Source organism: Bombina bombina, chromosome 3, assembly GCF_027579735.1.
Source record: "Bombina bombina isolate aBomBom1 chromosome 3, aBomBom1.pri, whole genome shotgun sequence".
NCBI lineage: Eukaryota > Metazoa > Chordata > Amphibia > Anura > Bombinatoridae > Bombina > Bombina bombina.
The window spans coordinates 152,983,111-153,005,954 of record NC_069501.1 but is presented as its reverse complement, the minus strand read 5'-3'; the positions used below and the strand labels follow the sequence as shown (position 1 = coordinate 153,005,954).

Genomic DNA, 22,844 nt, shown 5'->3' with positions numbered 1-22,844 from the left:
GCACCAGGACTGCCGAATTGCCGTGCAGATTTAGAATGGATGGTTTATCCAAAATGTTGATTGAATAAATAAACGATTACCAATCAACATGTGAAAAATGAATATGAATTGCATATGCTCAGATGTCATTGAGTTTTGTATACTCACAATTTCCATATCTGCTTTGGTTTTGATCCAATAGTAATATGTAATAAAAATAATAACACAAAAATAAATGTCACTAAAATGATCTCATAGATATAGTATATTTGCTACAAGAAGATGAAGTTATTCAGTAGAAAGTAGTACAGCTTTTGAAATAAAATCACTCCCAATCAGAAAACCATAAAGGTAATTAAAGGGACAGTGTACAATTTTCATATAACTGCATGTAATAGACACTACTATAAAGAACAATATGTGCAGATACTGATCTAAAAATCCGATATAAAACCTTTTAAAAGCTTTCTTGGACGCTCCCAGTTTAGCACTGTTGATGAGGTTAGGATGGGACACCCACTGAAAGTTGCTGGGAAAACAGGAACAGGCAGACACTCCCCCCTCCCCTACATATGAAAAGACCAATTACACAACCAGGAGCCTGTAGACTTTAGTATACATCTAAAACTTTCGGACTTGGTTAAGAGACTTAAAATCAGCACAATGTTTTTTAAGAATAAGCAAAACTCTCCCAGATCAGCTACAGTATATAAATGGATCATCTACAAAACATTTATGCAAAGAAAAATCTAGAAAGAACATTTTAGCAGCATGTCACTCTGAAATTTCAGTTTAATGACATTTTTGTTGTGCTGTTTCTTTACTTTATATAGGAACCACATTGTTTCAGATACTTTTAACTGTATAAAAAGGATAGTAAAGACAAAATGAAGCTTTCATTGTTAAGATAGAAGTAAATTGGAAAATTCTTTAAAATTGCATCCTCTAATATCAAATTTGATTTGTTGAAGAGTAAACCTAGGCGCATATGAGTTTAGGAGCAATGTGGCTTTAGCAGTCTTTGGTAGCCGTGTTTGCAACAACAGGTTGTCGAGAAACAAGGAATTCTTAAAAAAAAAACAAAAAAAAACCCAATCTCTTGTTTTTGCCGACATTCATCTCCCAACCATCTCCCAACTTATGCAAGAAATGGAACAGAAGTGTTGACACAAGAATTTATATTTTATAAGGCCAAAATATCTATGTGAGGGAAAATAATAATCCTCAACAGCAACATAAATGTTTTCCATCTAATGCGAGGAGAGTCCATGGCTTCATTCATTACTTGTGGGAATACAGAGCCTGGCCACCGGGAGGAGGCAAAGACACCCCAGCCAAAGGCTTAAATACCTCCCTCACTCCCCTCATCCCCCAGTCATTCTTTGCCTTTAGTCACAGGAGGATGGCAGAGAAGTGTCGGAAGATTTCGGAGTAGTTTCTTATGGAGGGTAGTGCTCTTCGGAATGGGACTGGAGTTTTAAGTAGTCTTGTCAGCCTCTCAGTGAGAGCATTGACGAATGTTAGGGTCTGGAGATGCAGGGAGAGTCTTTCTGCGAAACCATCCAGACTCGTATTAACAGCTCTTTAAGCAATCAGTGTAGACGAGTTTCTCTGCCTGCTTTCTTCACTCAAGTGTATGTCAGGAGCGATGCTACACGCGTTGATTCTGGTAAGATCGTTTCATTTTTTATATCTGTAATGATGACGCAAGAAGACAGGGTCACAGTCTGACTCCTTTATCTTTTTAGAATCAAGGGTTAATATCTCTGGAAGGTGATTATTGAACGGGGTTGGGGATGTATACATGATTGCTTTATTGTTTTTTTTTGCTGCAACATGTGCGAGATATGGCTCTGGCAATGTGAACAGTCAGGCTTTTCCTTCCTTGATTACTACACAGCCTGTTTTAGTTGGCACGCTTTTTCTTGGCTGCAGGGGCGGTCCTGCAGGGTACTCCATGTGACCCTCTGAGGGGTCTCTGTCCCGTGAGGTGCATTCCCTACATTCATCTCCGATTACACATGCAGCTCCCCAGTGCACTTCTAATCCTCCTGCGGGAGGGGCCACATTGCCACACGATTTTGCTAAACAGTTACCAACTGTGGTATCTGTGGTCAGTGCTTTACCTCACCAGGCCAAGCGAAAGGTTAAACATTGCTATCCTTCCCAGGGGTCATCTACTCCAATGGATGTATGTGAGACTAGATTGTCCGCTGATGCTGAGGATTCCAAAACTTCGGAGGACTCTCTCTCTGGGTCGGAATCTGTGGCCTCTAAACCTCCAGCTGCGGAGGAACCAGACTTTAGGTTTAGGATGGAGAACTTACGCTTTTTGTTAAGAGGTGTTAACGACTCTAGAGGTTCCGGAACCGAAGTTACCAGAGCAACCTTCTATTCCTGAGGGTAGTGCATCAAAGTCATCAGGCTTTTCTGTTATGACTCGGAGGGCCCTGTGGTTAAAGTCGTGGTCTGCTGACATGACGTCCAAATCTATATTGCTTTCCCTTCTGCGAAGAACGAGCAGTTCAAGGAATCTTGGAAACCCTCCCAGTCTTGGAATAAAGCCAAGCAGCGCAAGAAGTCCGCCAAGACAAAAGCAACATGAAGAGGCGGCCCCCGATCCATCTCTGGATCTCGTAGGGGGCAGACTCTCTGGAAGTTGTTACCCAGGGTTACAGGATAGGTTTCAAAACTCATCCTCCCAGGGGCAGATTCCTCTTGTCAAATCTCTCATCAAATCCAGAGAAACGGATTGCCTTTCTATAGTGTGTGAGGGACCTCTCCTCTCTAGGAGTAATTGTACTGGTACCTCTAGCAGAAAGGGATCTAGGGTACTATTAAAACCTTTTCGTTGTACCAAAGAAGGAGGGCACGTTTCGCCCGATTCTAGACCTAAAGTGCCTAAACAAGTTTCTGTTGGCTCCATCGTTCAAAATGGAGACAATAAGGTCTATACTGCCCCTAGTTCAAGAGGGTCAGTTTATGACTACGATAGACTTGAAGGACGACTGCCTTCACGTGCCAATACACAAGGATCACTTCAGATTCTTAAGGTTCACCTTTCTGGATCAGCACTTCCAGTTTGTAGCTCATCCCTTCAGGCTAGCTACTGCTCTAAGGATCTTCACAAAGGTTCTGGGAGCTCTACTCGCAGTGGCGAGATCCAGAGTGATAGCAGTGGATTCTTATCTGGACGACATTCTGGTTCAGGCTCCGTCCTGCCAGCTGGCAGAGGACCACTCGAGTGCTCTACTACTTCTTCTGCAATCTCATGGATGGATGGTAAACTCAGGAAAGAGTTCTCTGGTCCCCAGTACCAGAATGAAGTTCCTGGGAACGATAATAGACTCCATTGCCATGAAGATTTACCTAACAAACAAGAGACGTTGCAAGATAATCTCCAGCTGTCTTGCCCTCCAATTCTCCTCAAGGCCATCAGTGGCCTGGTGCATGGAGGTAATTGGGCTCATGGTATCCACTATAGATGTCATTCCATTCTCCATTCAGACCTGTCCCAACTGATCTCTCTGGACAACGGGTCGAGGGAATCTCTCTTGGTGGCTCCATCCAGATCAACTGTCTCAACGGACATCCTTCCTCAGACCATCTTGGGAAATTGTGACTACGGACGCGAGTCTCTCAGGTTGGGAAGCAGTTTGGGGTGCCAGAAAGGCAGAGGGCAGGTGGAATCGGAAGGAGTCTCTACTCCCGATCAACATCCTGGAACTTCGGGCGATCTTTAATGCCCTGGAGGCTTGGCCTCTCCTGGGTCCGTCCAAGTTCATCAGATTCCAGTCGGACAACATTAACTCAGTGGCCTACATCAACCACCAGGGGGGGAACGAGAAGCTCCCTCAACATGAGGGAAGTATCTCTGATTCTGGAGTGGGCGAAAGCCCACGAATGCTTGCTATCAGCGATCCACATCCCGGGTGTGGACAACTGGGAAGCGGACTTTCTCAGCAGACAATCTTTTCATCCAGGGGAATGGTCTCTTCACCCCAAAGTGTTTGCGTCAGTTGGGGAACTCCGGAGATAGATCTCATGGCGTCCAGACTCAACTTCAAGCTACCCAGATATGGGTCGGGGTCCAGGGACCCCCAGGCAGAACTGGTAGATGTCTTAGCAATGCCTTGGAGATTCAACCTAGTGTACATATTTCCACCGTTACCACTTCTACTTCGTGTAGTGGCACGCATAAAACAGAAGCAAGCGTCAACTATTCTGATTGCTCCATCGTGGCTGCGGAGGACATGGTTTGCTGATCTAGTGGGGATGTCATCCTCCCCTCCATGGAGGTTGTCCTGTCGCAGGGATCTGCTGGTACAGGGCCCCTTTGTGCATCAGAATCTGGATTCTCTGAGGCTGACTGCGTGGAGATTGAATGCTTAGTCTTAGCCAGATGTTTTTTTTTGACAGGGTGATTGATACTCTCATTCAAGCTAGAAAGCCGGTCACCCGTTGCATCTATCATAAGGTGTGGAGGACCTACTTACTCTGGTGTGAATCTCGTGGATATTCTTGGCATAAGGTCAGGGTATCCAGAATTCTTTCCTTCCTCCAGGACGATCTGGAGAAGGGACTTGCCGCCAGTTCCTTAAGGGGACTCTATTGGTGCTGTTACACAAGAAGCTCGCTGAGCTCCCTGATATTCGGTCTTTTTTGTTCAGGCTCTGTCCAGGATCAGGCCTGTGTTAAGACATTCTGCTCCTCCTTGGGGTTTTAATTTGGTTCTGAGGGTTTTGCAGGGGCCTCCGTTCGAGCCTATACATTCTCTTGACATTAAGACTCTGTCTTGGAAAGTTCTTTTTCTACTAACCATTGCTTCGGTGCACAGAGTGGCTGAATTAGCGACCTTGCAATGTGAGCCTCCTTACCTAGTTTTCCATGCTGATATGGCTGTCCTTCGAACTGGACTGGGATTTCTCCCTAAGGTGGTGTCTGATCACAATATTAACAGGAGATTGTGGTTCCTTCCTTGTGTCCTAAACCACCTTCTTTGAAGGAATGGTTACTTCATAACTTGGATGTGGTTCGAACTTTGAAATGATATCTTCAGACTACAAAGTATTTGACTAACTCCAGCTTTTTTTGTCGTCTATTCGGGGAAGTGAAAAGGGCAGATGGCTTCTTCCACTTCCCTGTCTTTTTGTCTGAGAAGCATGATTCACTTGGCTTATTAGACAGCGGGATATAAGCCTCCTCAGAGTATTACAGCTTACTCAACTAGAGCTGTGACTTCTTCTTGGGCCTTTAAGAATGAGGGCTCTATGTAGAAGATTTGTTACGGAGCTACCTGCTCCTCCTTACATACTTTTTCTAAGTTTTACAAATTTGACGTTTTTGCTTCGGCTGAAACCGCTTTTGGTCCTCTAGGGTATTTGTTTCCCAAAAGAAATGAATGAAGCCATGGACTCTCCTCGTATTACATGGAAAACATAAATTATGCTTACCTGATAATTTCATTTCCATCGTTACGGGGAGAGTCCACGGCTCCCACCCGGTTCTCCGTTGAACGGACCTAAATTTCTTTTGTTTTTTCTTCTGGCACCATTTTATACCCTGATATTTCTCCTACTGTTCCTTGTTCCCTCGGCAGAATGACTGGGGGATGAGGGGAGTGGGGGGGGGGGGTATTTAAGCCGTGTACTCTTCTCGTAACAATGGAAATTAAATTATCAGGTAAGCATAATTTATGTTTTTATGAAGTTCACTTCACATGCATCTGGAATTGATGTTTTACCATACACATTTAAATTATTTATTGCTTTCTATACAGGCGAATGGAATAATTAATGAAGCAGAATTATAGTGTAGGTGACAGGGACAAATACATTTTATAGAATACAATCATGCCTGGGATATTCATAAGGTTATCTGGTGGAATAAGTAAAGCTACACTTTAGATATATTATCAGACTAAAGGCCCCGATGAGCTAAAGCTCTTTGCTCAGGTAAGATGATTTAAGAAGTCTCGCCAGTACAGCGAGGTCCCTCAAAGAACTTTAGAAATGCACGTTTTAGCTTGAGAGACGTTTATTTCATTATGCAGGGCTCTGGGTGTGAAGGGAAGACTCTTGCATTACAATACAAGGTCTAGAGTTTGCACAAATTCTCTTCATGCTGTGAGTTTTTGATAATCGGCTTTAAATTTGTTTCTGATCCTCATCTACCAATATTTTCCTAGTTCCCTGTGGTAGTTGGTGTTCCAAAAAATAAAAGCAGTGATATCACAATGCCCATGAGGACCATTGCACCCTATGTTAAACAATGTAGCTCCTTACAATTAATAAACATCAACCTTTTGTCTATCAAGTTCATTCTTTCACCCTTTCCAGGGGAAGCTAGCTGAGAATATAACTGCATCTGTTATACAGTTAAAGGGACAGTCTAGTCTGAATTAAACTTTCATGATTCAGATAGGGAATGCAATTTTAAACAACTTTCCAATTTACTCTTATAATCAAATTGACTTTGTTCGCTTATTTCTTAGTTGAAAACTAAACCTTGGTAGGCTTATATGCTAATTTCTAATCCCTTGAAGGCCACCTCTTATCTGAATGCATTTTACAGTTTTTCACGGCTAAAGGGTGTTTGTTCATGTGTGCCATATAGATAACATTGTGCTCACGCCTGTGGAGTTACTTATGAGAGGGCACTGATTGGCTAAATTGTAAGTATTTTAAAATAACTGAAATAAGGGGGCAGTCTGTAGAGGATTAGATACAAGGTAATCACAGGTAAAGAGTATATTAATATAGAAGGTTTATATACACACAGCGCCTACACAAAATGATACAAGCTCCCCAAATGAGATCCCTAATAAGCTCAAAAGTTAGTTATAATAGTACAGAAAGAGGGAGCGCCAAATAAGGCTAAAGTATCACTCTATTTAACTTAAGACTCTATTGAAATTCTAAAATACAATTGCGTATTAAAAATCAACATTTATTAGAATAAAAATAGGGTACCCTATGTAGGACAAAATTATAAACTAAATAAAATAACAATGTCTCTGATCAGAGTATAAAATAAGCCAGTATAAGTGAAAATAAAATTAGATATTATCTTCTATAATAGTAGAGTAGTGTCCAGAAAATCCAAACTAAAGTTCTTGAAGACAGTGTTGGAAGAAAAAAGGCAAAAAATGTGTAGAAAAATAAAGGTAAAAATAGAAAAAATATAATAAAAATGGTAATGCAAAAATGGACCAAAAATATATGTAGATAATCCAAAAGTGTCCAATGGCCGAAACGCGGCAATAGAAGTCACTGCTCGAGTCTTATACATAGGGTAAGCCTGGTTTTAGTAGGTCTTTATCCACATTTATTACATTATTGCACTGTGTGATCTTTTTTCCACTGGTTCCAACACCATTGGACACTTTTGCATTATCTATATATTTTTTGGTTCATTTTTGCATTACCGTTTTTATTATATTTTTTCTATTTTTATTTTTACCTTTATTTTTCTACACATTTTTTGCCTTTTCTCTTCCAACACTGTCTTCAAGAACTTCAGTATATTAATATAACCGTGTTGGTTATGCAAAACTGGGAAATGGGTAATAAAGGGATTATCTATCGTTTTAAACAATAACAATTCTGGAGTAGACTGCCTCTTTTTAAATTTAATGCTGAAGTCTGAAAATAATTATACTAGTTTTGGATAAGATAATTGAAAGTTTTCTTTATTTGATAATAAGATAAATAAGGGCAGCATCATAGTACAGTTTTAAAGATGTTTTAATTACTTCTCTGCAGTACCGTGTAACAGTATGTGAAGCTGACTTAGAAAAAATAATTTTAGTTTTATAATGAGTTTATTTCTTTATTCCATGGGACTTGCACATCAGTTCTTTAAACTACTAAAACAAGATTTAGCAATGAAGATCAACTGTTTCACTAGAAGATTAGCTGCAAGCTTTGTTGTCAAAGTCTAAATGCTTAAAGGTTTCATTGACAGAAGTTCTTGTGGTATCTACATTCTACTTAGATAGTGGATTAGCTTTGTCAACATTTTGTTTGTTTTACATGATATTCAACCACTGCATAAAGTATATTTCTTTCATGTAATTAGCAAGAGTCCATGAGCTAGTGACGTATGGGATATACATTCCTACCAGGAGGGGCAAAGTTTCCCAAACCTCAAAATGCCTATAAATACACCCCTCACCACACCCACAAATCAGTTTTTACAAACTTTGCCTCCTGTGGAGGTGGTGAAGTAAGTTTGTGCTAGATTCTACGTTGATATGCGCTCCGCAGCAGGTTGGAGCCCGGTTTTCCTCTCAGCGTGCAGTGAATGTCAGAGGGATGTGAAGAGAGTATTGCCTATTTGAATTCAATGATCTCCTTCTACGGGGTCTATTTCATAGGTTCTCTGTTATCGGTCGTAGAGATTCATCTCTTACCTCCCTTTTCAGATCGACGATATACTCTTATATATACCATTACCTCTACTGATTCTCGTTTCAGTACTGGTTTGGCTTTCTACTACATGTAGATGAGTGTCCTGGGGTAAGTAAGTCTTATTTTTGTGACACTCTAAGCTATGGTTGGGCACTTTTATATAAAGTTCTAAATATTTGTGTTTAAACATTTATTTGCCTTGATTCAGGATGTTCAATATTCCTTATTTCAGACAGTCAGTTTCATTATTTGGGATAATGCATTTGAATAATCAATTTTTTTCTTACCTTAAAATTTGACTTTTTTCCCTGTGGGCTGTTAGGCTTGCGGGGGCTGAAAATGCTTCATTTTATTGCGTCATTCTTGGCGCTGACTTTTTTGGCGCAAACATTTTTTCTTTGTTATTTCCGGCGTCCTACTTGTCACCGGAAGTTGCGTCATTTTTGACGTTTTTGCGCCAAAAGTGTCGGCGTTACCGGATGTGGCGTCATTTTTGGCGCTAAAAGCATTTAGGCGCCAAATAATGCGGGCGTCTTTTTTGGCGCTAAAAAATATGGGCGTCATTATTGTCTCCACATTATTTAAGTCTCATTGTTTATTTGCTTCTGGTTGCTAGAAGCTTGTTCACTGGCATTTTTTCCCATTCCTGAAACTGTCATTTAAGGAATTTGATCAATTTTGCTTTATATGTTGTTTTTTCTATTACATATTGCAAGATGTCTCAGATTGACCCTGAATCAGAAGATACTTCTGGAAAATCGCTGCCTGATGCTGGATCTACCAAAGTTAAGTGTATTTGCTGTAAACTTGTGGTATCTGTTCCTCCAGCTGTTGTTTGTAATGAATGTCATGACAAACTTGTTAATGCAGATAATATTTCCTTTAGTAATGTTACATTACCTGTTGCTGTTCCATCAACATCTAATACTCATAGTGTTCCTGTTAACATAAGAGATTTTGTTTCTAAATCCATTAAGAAGGCTATGTCTGTTATTCCTCCTTCTAGTAAACGTAAAAGGTCTTTTAAAACTTCTCATTTTTCAGATGAATTTTTAAATGAACATCATCATTCTGATTCTGATAATGATTCCTCTGGTTCAGAGGATTCTGTTTCAGAGCTTGATGCTGATAAATCTTCATATTTATTCAAAATGGAATTTATTCGTTCTTTACTTAAAGAAGTCTTAATTGCATTAGAAATAGAGGAATCTGGTCCTCTTGATACTAAATCTAAACGTTTAAATAAGATTTTTAAATCTCCTGTAGTTATTCCAGAAGTTTTTCCTGTCCCTGATGCTATTTCTGAAGTAATTTCCAGGGAATGGAATAATTTGGGTAATTCATTTACTCCTTCTAAACGTTTTAAGCAATTATATCCTGTGCCATCTGACAGATTAGAATTTTGGGACAAAATCCCTAAGGTTGATGGGGCTATCTCTACTCTTGCTAAACGTACTACTATTCCTACGGCAGATAGTACTTCCTTTAAGGATCCTTTAGATAGGAAAATTGAATCCTTTCTAAGAAAAGCTTACTTATGTTCAGGTAATCTTCTTAGACCTGCTATATCTTTAGCGGATGTTGCTGCAGCTTCAACTTTTTGGTTGGAAGTTTTAGCGCAACAAGTAACAGATCATAATTCTCATAGCATTGTTAATCTTCTTCAACATGCTAATAATTTTATTTGTGATGCCATCTTTGATATCATTAGGGTTGATGTCAGGTATATGTCTCTAGCTATTTTAGCTAGAAGAGCTTTATGGCTTAAAACTTGGAATGCTGATATGTCTTCCAAGTCAACTTTGCTTTACCTTTCTTTCCAAGGTAATAAATTATTTGGTTCACAGTTGGATTCTATTATTTCAACTGTTACTGGGGGGAAAGGAACTTTTTTATCACAGGATAAAAAATCTAAAGGTAAATTTAGGTCTACTAATCATTTTCGTTCCTTTCGTCACAATAAGGAACGAAAGCCTGATCCTTCCCCTACAGGAGCGGTATCAGTTTGGAAACCATCTCCAGTCTGGAATAAATCCAAGCCTTTTAGAAAGCCAAAGCCAGCTCCCAAGTCAACATGAAGGTGCGGCCCTCATTCCAGCCCAGCTGGTAGGGGGCAGATTACGATTTTTCAAAGAAATTTGGATCAATTCGATTCACAATCTTTGGATTCAGAACATTGTTTCACAAGGGTACAGAATAGGCTTCAAGATAAGGCCTCCTGCAAGAAGACTTTTTCTTTCCCGTGTCCCAGTAAATCCAGTGAAGGCTCAAGCATTTCTGAAATGTGTTTCAGATCTAGAGTTGGCTGGAGTAATTATGCCAGTTCCAGTTCTGGAACAGGGGCTGGGGTTTTTCTCAAATCTCTACATTGTACCAAAGAAGGAGAATTCCTTCAGACCAGTTCTGGATTTAAAAATATTGAATCATTATGTAAGGATACCAACATTCAAAATGGTAACTATAAGGACTATTCTGCCTTTTGTTCAGCAAGGGCATTATATGTCCACAATAGATTTACAGGATGCATATCTGCATATTCCGATTCATCCAGATCACTATCAGTTTCTGAGATTCTCTTTCCTAGACAAGCATTACCAGTTTGTGGCTCTGCCGTTTGGCCTAGCAACAGCTCCAAGGATTTTTACAAAGGTTCTCGGTGCCCTTCTGTCTGTAATCAGAGAACAGGGTATTGTGGTATTTCCTTATTTGGACGATATCTTGGTACTTGCTCAGTCTTCACATTTAGCAGAATCTCATACGAATCGACTTGTATTGTTTCTTCGAGAACATGGTTGGAGGATCAATTTACCAAAAAGTTCATTGATTCCTCAGACAAGGGTAACCTTTTTAGGTTTCCAGATAGATTCAGTGTCCATGACTCTGTCTCTGACAGACAAGAGACGTCTAAAATTGGTTTCAGCTTGTCGAAACCTTCAGTCTCAATCATTCATTCGGTAGCCTTATGCATGGAAATTCTAGGTCTTATGACTGCTGCATCGGACGCGATCCCCTTTGCTCTTTTTCACATGCGACCTCTTCAGCTCTGTATGCTGAACCAGTGGTGCAGGGATTATACAAAGATATCTCAATTAATATCTTTCAAACCGATTGTACGACACTCTCTGACGTGGTGGACAGACCACCATCATTTAGTTCAGGGGGCTTCTTTTGTTCTTCCGACCTGGACTGTGATTTCAACAGATGCAAGTCTGACAGGTTGGGGAGCTGTCTGGGGGTCTCTGACAGCACAAGGGGTTTGGGAATCTCAGGAGGTGAGATTACCAATCAACATTTTGGAACTCCGTGCAATTTTCAGAGCTCTTCAGTCATGGCCTCTTCTAAAGAGAGAGTCGTTCATTTGTTTTCAGACGGACAATGTCACAACCGTGGCATATGTCAATCATCAAGGAGGGACTCACAGTCCTCTGGCTATGAAAGAAGTATCTCGAATACTGGTATGGGCGGAATCCAGCTCCTGTCTAATTTCTGCAGGTTCATATCCCAGGTATAGACAATTGGGAAGCGGATTATCTCAGTCGCCAAACGTTACATCCGGGCGAATGGTCTCTTCACCCAGAGGTATTTCTTCAGGTTGTTCAAATGTGGGGACTTCCAGAAATAGATCTGATGGCTTCTCATCTAAAAAAGAAACTTCCCAGGTATCTGTCCAGATCCAGGGATCCTCAGGAGGAGGCAGTGGATGCATTATCACTTCCTTGGAAGTATCATCCTGCCTATATCTTTCCGCCTTTAGTTCTTCTTCCAAGAGTGATTTCCAAGATTCTAAAGGAGTGCTCGTTTGTTCTGCTGGTGGCTCCAGCATGGCCTCACAGGTTTTGGTATGCGGATCTTGTCCGGATGGCCACTTGCCAACCGTGGACTCTTCCGTTAAGACCAAACCTTCTATCGCAAGGTCCTTTTTTCCATCAGGATCTCAAATCCTTAAATTTGAAGGTATGGAGATTGAACGCTTGATTCTCAGTCATAGAGGTTTCTCTGACTCTGTGATCAATACTATGTTACAGGCTCGTAAATCTATATCTAGGAAGATATATTATCGAGTCTGGAAGATTTACGTTTCTTGGTGTTTTTCTCATCATTTTTCTTGGCATTCTTTTAGAATTCCTAGAATTTTACAGTTTCTTCAGGATGGTTTGGATAAAGGTTTGTCTGCAAGTTCCTTGAAAGGACAAATCTCTGCTCTTTCTGTTCTTTTCCACAGAAAGATTGCTAGTCTTCCTGATATTCATTGTTTTGTACAAGCTTTGGTTCGTATAAAACCTGTTATTAAGTCAATTTCTCCTCCTTGGAGTTTGTATTTGGTTCTGGGGGCTCTTCAAGCTTCTCCTTTTGAACCTATGCATTCACTGGACATTAAATTACTTTCTTGGAAAGTTTTGTTTCTTTTGGCCATCTCTTCTGCTAGAAGAGTTTCTGAATTATCTGCTCTTTCTTGTGAGTCTCCTTTTCTGATTTTTCATCAGGAGAAATTGTGGTTCCTTCATTGTGTCCTAATCCTAAGAATTCTAAGGAAAGATCGTTGCATTCTTTGGATGTAGTTAGAGCTTTGAAATATTATGTTGAAGCTACTAAAAATTTCCGAAAGACTTCTAGTCTATTTGTTATCTTTTCCGGTTCTAGGAAAGGTCAGAAGGCCTCTGCCATTTCTTTGGCGTCTTGGTTAAAGTCTTTGATTCATCATGCTTATGTCGAGTCGGGTAAATCTCCGCCTCAAAGGATTACAGCTCATTCTACTAGGTCAGTTTCTACTTCCTGGGCGTTTAGGAATGAAGCTTCGGTTGATCAGATTTGCAAAGCAGCAACTTGGTCTTCTTTGCATACTTTTACTAAATTCTACCATTTTGATGTGTTTTCTTCTTCTGAAGCAGTTTTTGGTAGAAAAGTACTTCAGGCAGCTGTTTCAGTTTGATTCTTCTGCTTATAATTTCAGTTTTTTTCATTATAAGATTTAAACTTTGTTTTGGGTGTGGATTATTTTCAGCGGAATTGGCTGTCTTTATTTTATCCCTCCCTCTCTAGTGACTCTTGCGTGGAAGATCCACATCTTGGGTATTCATTATCCCATACGTCACTAGCTCATGGACTCTTGCTAATTACATGAAAGAAAATATAATTTATGTAAGAACTTACCTGATAAAATAATTTCTTTCATATTAGCAAGAGTCCATGAGGCCCACCCTTTTTTGTGGTGGTTATGATTTTTTTGTAAAGCACAATTATTCCAATTCCTTATTTTTTTATGCTTTCGCACTTTTTTCTTATCACCCCACTTCTTGGCTATTCGTTAAACTGATTTGTGGGTGTGGTGAGGGGTGTATTTATAGGCATTTTGAGGTTTGGGAAACTTTGCCCCTCCTGGTAGGAATGTATATCCCATACGTCACTAGCTCATGGACTCTTGCTAATATGAAAGAAATGAATTTATCAGGTAAGTTCTTACATAAATTATGTTATTGTGTCATGTTCGGTATTTTTACACATAGAACTGGAGAAGTACAGTCTTGGAACTCATGTTCTGTAATGAAGCTTTACTAGATAAATTCAACAATGTACTAAGAATTATCAAAGCCAGGACATACAAGTTTATGTAGTTTTTAAAAAGACATTTGAGAAGTACAGTCCCTTTTTACTTCATGGACAGCATGTGAAAACTCTTTAATCTTATTGGAGACTAATGTATTACATTTGCAACATAACTCCATGAGACCCTTAATATTATAATTCAGTCGCAAATAAATTAGGCTTTCTTTCATGTAATTAGCAAGAGTCCATGAGCTAGTGACGTATGGGATATACATTCCTACCAGGAGGGGCAAAGTTTCCCAAACCTCAAAATGCCTACAAATACACCCCTCACCACACCCACAATTCAGTTTTTACAAACTTTGCCTCCGATGGAGGTGGTGAAGTAAGTTTGTGCTAGATTCTACGTTGATATGCGCTCCGCAGCAAGTTGGAGCCCGGTTTTCCTCTCAGCGTGCAGTGAATGTCAGAGGGATGTGAGGAGTATTGCCTATTTGAATGCAGTGATCTCCTTCTAAGGGGTCTATTTCATAGGTTCTCTGTTATCGGTCGTAGAGATTCATCTCTTACCTCCCTTTTCAGATCGACGATATACTCTTATATATACCATTACCTCTGCTGATTCTCGTTTCAGTACTGGTTTGGCTATCTACTATATGTAGATGAGTGTCCTGGGGTAAGTAAGTCTTATTTTCTGTGACACTCCTAGCTATGGTTGGGCACTTTGTTTATAAAGTTCTAAATATATGTATTCAAACATTTATTTGCCTTGACTCAGAAAGTTCAACTTTCCTTATTTTCAGACAGTCAGTTTCATATTTGGGATAATGCATTTTAACATTTTTCTTACCTTAAAATTTGACTTTTTCCCTGTGGGCTGTTAGGCTCGCGGGGGCTGAAAATGCTTCATTTTATTGCATCATTCTTGGCGCTGACTTTTTTGGCGCAAAAATTCTATTTCCGTTTCCGGCGTCATACGTGTCGCCGGAAGTTGCGTCATTTTTTGACGTTATTTTGCGCCAAAAATGTCGGCGTTCCGGATGTGGCGTCATTTTTGGCGCCAAAAAGCATTTAGGCGCCAAATAATGTGGGCGTCTTATTTGGCGCGAAAAAATTATGGGCGTCACTTTTGTCTCCACATTATTTAAGTCTCATTTTTTATTGCTTCTGGTTGCTAGAAGCTTGTTCTTTGGCATTTTTTCCCATTCCTGAAACTGTCATTTAAGGAATTTGATCAATTTTGCTTTATATATATGTTGTTTTTTCTCTTACATATTGCAAGATGTCTCACGTTGCATCTGAGTCAGAAGATACTACAGGAAAATCGCTGTCAAGTGCTGAATCTACCAAAGCTAAGTGTATCTGCTGTAAACTTTTGGTAGCTATTTCTCCAGCTGTTGTTTGTATTGATTGTCATGACAAACTTGTTAAAGCAGATAATATTTCCTTTAGTAAAGTACCATTGCCTGTTGCAGTTCCTTCAACATCTAAGGTGCAGAATGTTCCTGATAATATAAGAGATTTTGTTTCTGAAAAAGAAGGCTATGTCTGTTATTTCTCCTTCTAGTAAACGTAAAAAATCTTTTAAAACTTCTCTCCCTACAGATGAATTTTTAACTGAACATCATCATTCTGATTCTGATGATTCCTCTGGTTCAGAGGATTCTGTCTCAGAGGTTGATGCTGATAAATCTTCATATTTATTTAAAATGGAATTTATTCGTTCTTTACTTAAAGAAGTCCTAATTGCTTTAGAAATAGAGGATTCTGGTCCTATTGATACTAAATCTAAACGTTTAAATAAGGTTTTTAAATCTCCTGTAGTTATTCCAGAAGTTTTTCCTGTCCCTGATGCTATTTCTGCAGTAATTTCCAAAGAATGGGAAAATTTGGGTAATTCATTTACTCCTTCTAAACGTTTTAAGCAATTATATCCTGTGCCGTCTGACAGATTAGAATTTTGGGACAAGATCCCTAAAGTTGATGGGGCTATTTCTACCCTTGCTAAACGTACTACTATTCCTACGTCAGATGGTACTTCGTTTAAGGATCCTCTAGATAGGAAAATTGAGTCCTTTCTAAGAAAAGCTTATCTGTGTTCAGGTAATCTTCTTAGACCTGCTATATCTTTGGCTGATGTTGCTGCAGCTTCAACTTTTTGGTTGGAAACTTTAGCGCAACAAGTAACACATCGTGATTCTCATGATATTATTATTCTTCTTCAACATGCTAATAATTTTATCTGTGATGCCATTTTTGATATTATCAGAGTTGATGTCAGGTTTATGTCTCTAGCTATTTTAGCTAGAAGAGCTTTATGGCTTAAAACTTGGAATGCTGATATGGCTTCTAAATCAACTTTACTTTCCATTTCTTTCCAGGGTAACAAATTATTTGGTTCTCAGTTGGATTCCATTATTTCAACTGTTACTGGTGGGAAAGGAACTTTTTTACCACAGGATAAAAAAATCTAAAGGTAAAAACAGGGCTAATAATCGTTTTCGTTCCTTTCGTTTCAACAAAGAACAAAAGCCTGATCCTTCATCCTCAGGAGCAGTTTCAGTTTGGAGACCATCTCCAGTTTGGAATAAATCCAAGCCAGCTAGAAAGGCAAAGCCTGCTTCTAAGTCCACATGAAGGTGCGGCCCTCATTCCAGCTCAGCTGGTAGGGGGCAGGTTACGTTTTTTCAAGGAAATTTGGATCAATTCTGTTCACAATCTTTGGATTCAGAGCATTGTTTCAGAAGGGTACAGAATTGGTTTCAAGTTGAGACCTCCTGCAAAGAGATTTTTTCTTTCCCGTGTCCCAGTAAATCCAGTAAAAGCTCAAGCATTTCTGAAATGTGTTTCAGATCTAGAGTTGACTGGAGTAATTATGCCAGTTCCAGTTCCGGAACAGGGGATGGGGTTTTATTCAAATCTCTTCATTGTACCAAAGAAGGAGAATTCTTTCAGACCAGTTCTGGATCTAAAAATATTGAATCGTTATGTAAGGATACCAACGTTCAAGATGGTAACTGTAAGGACTATCTTACCTTTTGTTCAGCAAGGGAATTATATGTCCACAATAGATTTACAGGATGCATATCTGCATATTCCGATTCATCCAGATCATTATCAATTCCTGAGATTCTCGTTTCTGGACAAGCATTACCAGTTTGTGGCTCTGCCGTTTGGCCTAGCTACAGCTCCAAGAATTTTTACAAAAGTTCTTTGATTCCTCAGACAAGGGTAACCTTTCTGGGTTTCCAGATGGATTCAGTGTCCATGACTCTGTCTTTAACAGACAAGAGACGTCTAAAGTTGATTACAGCTTGTCGAAACCTTCAGTCACAATCATTCCCTTCGGTAGCCTTATGCATGGAAATTCTAGGTCTTATGACTGCTGCATCGGACGCGATCCCCTTTGCTCGTTTTCACATGCGACCTCTTCAGCTCTGTATGCTGAAGCAATGGTGCAAGGATTACACGAAGATATCTCAATTAATATCTTTAAAACCGATTGTTCGACACTCTCTAACATGGTGGACAGATCACCATCGTTTAATTCAGGGGGCTTCTTTTGTGCTTCCGACCTGGACTGTAATTTCAACAGATGCAAGTCTCACAGGTTGGGGAGCTGTGTGGGGATCTCTGACGGCACAAGGAGTTTGGGAATCTCAGGAGGTGAGATTACCAATCAATATTTTGGAACTCCGTGCAATTTTCAGAGCTCTTCAGTTTTGGCCTCTTCTGAAGAGAGAATCGTTCATTTGTTTTCAGACAGACAATGTCACAACTGTGGCATACATCAATCATCAAGGAGGGACTCACAGTCCTCTGGCTATGAAAGAAGTATCTCGAATTTTGGTTTGGGCGGAATCCAGCTCCTGTCTAATCTCTGCGGTTCATATCCCAGGTGTAGACAATTGGGAAGCAGATTATCTCAGTCGCCAAACGTTGCATCCGGGCGAATGGTCTCTTCACCCAGAGGTATTTCTTCAGATTGTTCAAATGTGGGAACTTCCAGAAATAGATCTGATGGCGTCCCATCTAAACAAGAAACTTCCCAGGTATCTGTCCAGATCCCGGGATCCTCAGGCGGAGGCAGTGGATGCATTATCACTTCCTTGGAGGTATCATCCTGCCTATATCTTTCCGCCTCTAGTTCTTCTTCCAAGAGTAATCTCCAAGATTCTGAAGGAATGCTTGTTTGTTCTGCTGGTAGCTCCGGCATGGCCTCACAGGTTTTGGTATGCGGATCTTGTCCGGATGGCCTCTTGCCAACCGTGGACTCTTCCGTTAAGACCAGACCTTCTGTCACAAGGTCCTTTTTTCCATCAGGATCTGAAATCCTTAAATTTAAAGGTATGGAGATTGAACGCTTGATTCTTGGTCAAAGAGGTTTCTCTGACTCTGTGATTAATACTATGTTACAGGCTCGTAAATCTGTATCTCGAGAGATATATTATAGAGTCTGGAAGACTTATATTTCTTGGTGTCTTTCTCATAATTTTTCCTGGCATTCTTTTAGAATACCGAGAATTTTACAGTTCCTTCAGGATGGTTTAGATAAAGGTTTGTCCCTAAGTTCTTTGAGAGGACAAATCTCTGCTCTTTCTGTTCTTTTTCACAGAAAGATTGCTATTCTTCCTGATATTCATTGTTTTGTACAAGCTTTGGTTCGTATAAAACCTGTCATTAAGTCAATTTCTCCTCCTTGGAGTTTGAATTTGGTTCTGGGAGCTCTTCAAGCTCCTCCGTTTGAACCTATGCATTCATTGGACATTAAATTACTTTCTTGGAAAGTTTTGTTCCTTTTGGCCATCTCTTCTGCCAGAAGAGTTTCTGAATTATCTGCTCTTTCTTGTGAGTCTCCTTTTCTGATTTTTCATCAGGATAAGGCGGTGTTGCGAACTTCTTTTGAATTTTTACCTAAAGTTGTGAATTCCAACAACATTAGTAGAGAAATTGTGGTTCCTTCATTATGTCCTAATCCTAAGAATTCTAAGGAGAAATCGTTGCATTCTTTGGATGTTGTTAGAGCTTTGAAATATTATGTTGAAGCTACGAAATCTTTTCGTAAGACTTCTAGTCTATTTGTTATCTTTTCCGGTTCTAGGAAAGGCCAGAAAGCTTCTGCCATTTCTTTGGCATCTTGGTTGAAATCTTTAATTCATCTTGCCTATGTTGAGTCGGGTAAAACTCCGCCTCAGAGAATTACAGCTCATTCTACTAGGTCAGTTTCTACTTCCTGGGCGTTTAGGAATGAAGCTTCGGTTGACCAGATTTGCAAAGCAGCGACTTGGTCCTCTTTGCATACTTTTACTAAATTCTACCATTTTGATGTATTTTCTTCTTCTGAAGCAGTTTTTGGTAGAAAAGTACTTCAGGCAGCGTTTTCAGTTTGAATCTTCTGCTTATGTTTTTCGTTAAACTTTATTTTGGGTGTGGATTATTTTCAGCAGGAATTGGCTGTCTTTATTTTATCCCTCCCTCTCTAGTGACTCTTGTGTGGAAAGATCCACTTCTTGGGTAGTCATTATCCCATACGTCACTAGCTCATGGACTCTTGCTAATTACATGAAAGAAAACATAATTTATGTAAGAACTTACCTGATAAATTCATTTCTTTCATATTAGCAAGAGTCCATGAGGCCCGCCCTTTTTTTGTGGTGGTTATGATTTTGTATAAAGCACAATTATTCCAATTCCTTATTTTATATGCTTTCGCACTTTTTTATCACCCCACTTCTTGGCTATTCGTTAAACTGAATTGTGGGTGTGGTGAGGGGTGTATTTGTAGGCATTTTGAGGTTTGGGAAACTTTGCCCCTCCTGGTAGGAATGTATATCCCATACGTCACTAGCTCATGGACTCTTGCTAATATGAAAGAAATGAATTTATCAGGTAAGTTCTTACATAAATTATGTTTTTGCTTTACAGTTCTCCAATCTATATTGCAGTTTTGTTTTGCTACTAGTGTTTTGAGGCTTTAGAAAATGAATGATTTTTTATGAAAGTATTTCCTGTGTTTTGGCTTGTGTCATTGGACTACTAGTAATGTAGGAGGATAGACCACACAGGACCTTTATAGCCTTGTGAGTAGGTAAGTTATGAGCCAATCTGTGAATTCTGGAAGTGGAACTTACTTATTTGGCAAGTGCATTTATAGGTATGGTTAAATAAAAACATAAATTATGCTTACCTGATAATATCATTTCCATCTGTATGGGAAGAGTCCACAGCTGCATTCCTTGTGGGAAATACTGAACCTGGTCACCAAGAGGAGGCAAAGACACCCCAGCCAAAGGCTTAAATACCTCCCCCACTTCCTCATAACCCCGGTCATTCTGCCGAGGGAACAAGGAACAGTAGGAGAAATATCAGGATGAAAAAGGTGCCAGAAGAAAATATTTAAAATTTAGGGCCGCCCATCAGAGAACACGGACAGGAGCTGGGGACTCTTCCCATATAGATGGAAATGAAATTATCAGGTAAGCATAATTTATGTTTTCTATCTTAATATGGGAAGCGTCCACAGCTGCATTCCTTACTTGTGGGAAACATATACCCAAGCTCTAGAGTACAGGGAATGCTAACGGGAGGGGGAAAAAGAGAGGCGTAATCTGAGGGCACCACAGCCTGCAAAACCTTTCTCCCGAAGGCTGCTTCGGCAGAAGCAAAAACATCAAACTTGTAAAATTTTGGAAAAAGTATGTAAGGAGAACCAGATAGCTGATCCATAGAGGCCTCATTTTTGAAGGCCCAAGAGGAAACCACTGCTCTCGTAGAATGAGAAGTAATCGTCAGAGGAGGCTTATGTGCCGCCGTTTCTATGCTAAACGGAAGACACTCCTCGGACAAAAAGATAATTCCTTCGTGGCCCGAAGATAGAACTTCAAGGCACAAACCACATCCAGAAATGCGTTGTAAATGTTCCTTCAATGAAGAAGGATTAGGACATAATAAGAAAGGAACCACAATCTCTTGATTGATGTTGCAAATTGACACAACCTTAGGAAAAAACCTAACTTTGTTCGTAGAACAGCCTTATCAGCATGAAAAGCCAGATAAGGAGGGATGCATTGCAAGGCAGCAATCACAGATACTCTGCGTACAAAAGCAATAGCTAGTAGAAAAGGAACCTTCCAAGACAACATTTTAATGTCTACTTCATGCATAGGCTCCAATGGAGCCCGTTGCAAAACCTTAAAGGGACGCTGAACCCAATTTTTGTCTTTCGTGATTCAGATAGAGCATGCAATATTAAGCAACTTTCTAATTTACTCCTATTATCAATTTTTCTTCATTCTCTTGCTATCTTTATTTGAAAAAGAAGGCAATAAGTAATTTTTTGGTTTAGAACCCTGCACAGCACTTTTTTATTAGTGGATGAATTTATCCACCAATCAGCAAGGACAACCCAGGTTGTTCACCAAAAATGGGCCGGAATCTCAACTTACATTCTAGCATTTCATATAAAGATACCAAGAGAATAAAGAAAATTTGATAATAGAAGTAAATTAGAAAGTTGCTTAAAATTTCATGCTCAATCGGAATCACAAAAGAAAAAATTTGGGTTCAGTGTCCCTTTAAGGACAAGATTTAAACTCCAAGGAGGAGCCTTAGATCTAAACACAGGTCTGATCCCAGCAGCCTATGGAGCTGTTAATATGAGTCGGTATGGTTTCACAGAAAGACTCTCCCTGCATCTCCGGACTCTAACTTTCATCCATGCTCTCACTGAGAGGCTTACAGGACTAGTTAAAACTCCATTCCTATCTCGAAGAGTACTACCCTCCATAAGAGACTACTCCGAAATCTTCTAACACTTCTCTGCCAACCTCCTGTGACGAAAGGCAAAGAATGACTGGGGTTTTGAGGAAGTGGGGGAGGTTTTTAAGCCTTTGGATGGGGTGTCTTTGCATCCTCCTGGTGTCCAGGTTCAGTATTTCCCACAAGTAAGGAATGCAGATGTTGACTCTTCCCATATTAAGATGGAAATGGCATATTTAGAATTTCAGTGTTTCATTGTTGCAACTATCCCTTCAATATATGTCAGGAATACACATTTAACTAGTGGGAAAATGGGTAATTAGGAATGCCAGGCAAATTTGGCTTAAAATTCAGTTAGTACTTTATTGCAGAGAAAAGTCTTATTTTGTAGAGCAAATGTATCTTTGAGGGGGAAAAAATATTTTCTTAATATAATTTACCTCTTGATTTGCACACCCAGTATATCAAGTCCATCTATTCATGTTTATAAAGTATATTATTTTCTTTCGTAAGATGAGTTCATAGGCGTCCATAACATGTGGGATATATTTCCTACAAGGAAGAGATCAAGAACCCTCACAAGAGCTTTTAATTGTGCCCACCTCCTCTCCCAACTCAGTTCTTGACCTCCAAGGAGAGTGGTTGAGAAAGGTGCTATGCAAGCAAGTTTTTATTATTTTCTATCCTCATTTCTTGGGAGCTCAGACCTGACTTGAGACCCAGTACCCCTTCTCAGCTTCACTCAGGGAAGATTTGAAGATGACTTGTACAAGATTCTGAGTGCGGCAAGGGTTAAAGGGACATGAAACCCAAATTTTTTCTTTCATGATTTAGAAAGAGCATACATTTATAAACAACTTTCTAATTTACTTCTATTATCTATTTTGCTTCATTGTCTTGATATTCTTTGCTGAAAAGCATATCTAGATATGCTTAGTAGCTGCTGATTGGTAGCTGCACATAGATGCCTCCTCTGATTGGTTCACCGTGTGCATCGCTATTTCTTCATTAAAATATATCTAAAGAATGAAGCAAATTAGGTAATAGAAGTAAATTGGAATGTTGTTTAAAATGATATTCTCTACCTTAATCATGAAAGAAAATGTTTGGGTATAGTGTCCCTTTAAGGAATATCTCTGTTATGGCACTGCA

The 22,844-nt window shown here is 39.6% G+C and overlaps 1 protein-coding gene across 2 annotated transcripts in view; it reads left to right on the top strand.

Moving 5' to 3' along the window:
* The window catches only part of USP25 (ubiquitin specific peptidase 25), a 458,760-nt gene that overhangs the window by 153,712 nt on the left and 282,204 nt on the right, over positions 1-22,844 (top strand). The gene's annotated exons all lie outside the window — the stretch shown is intronic.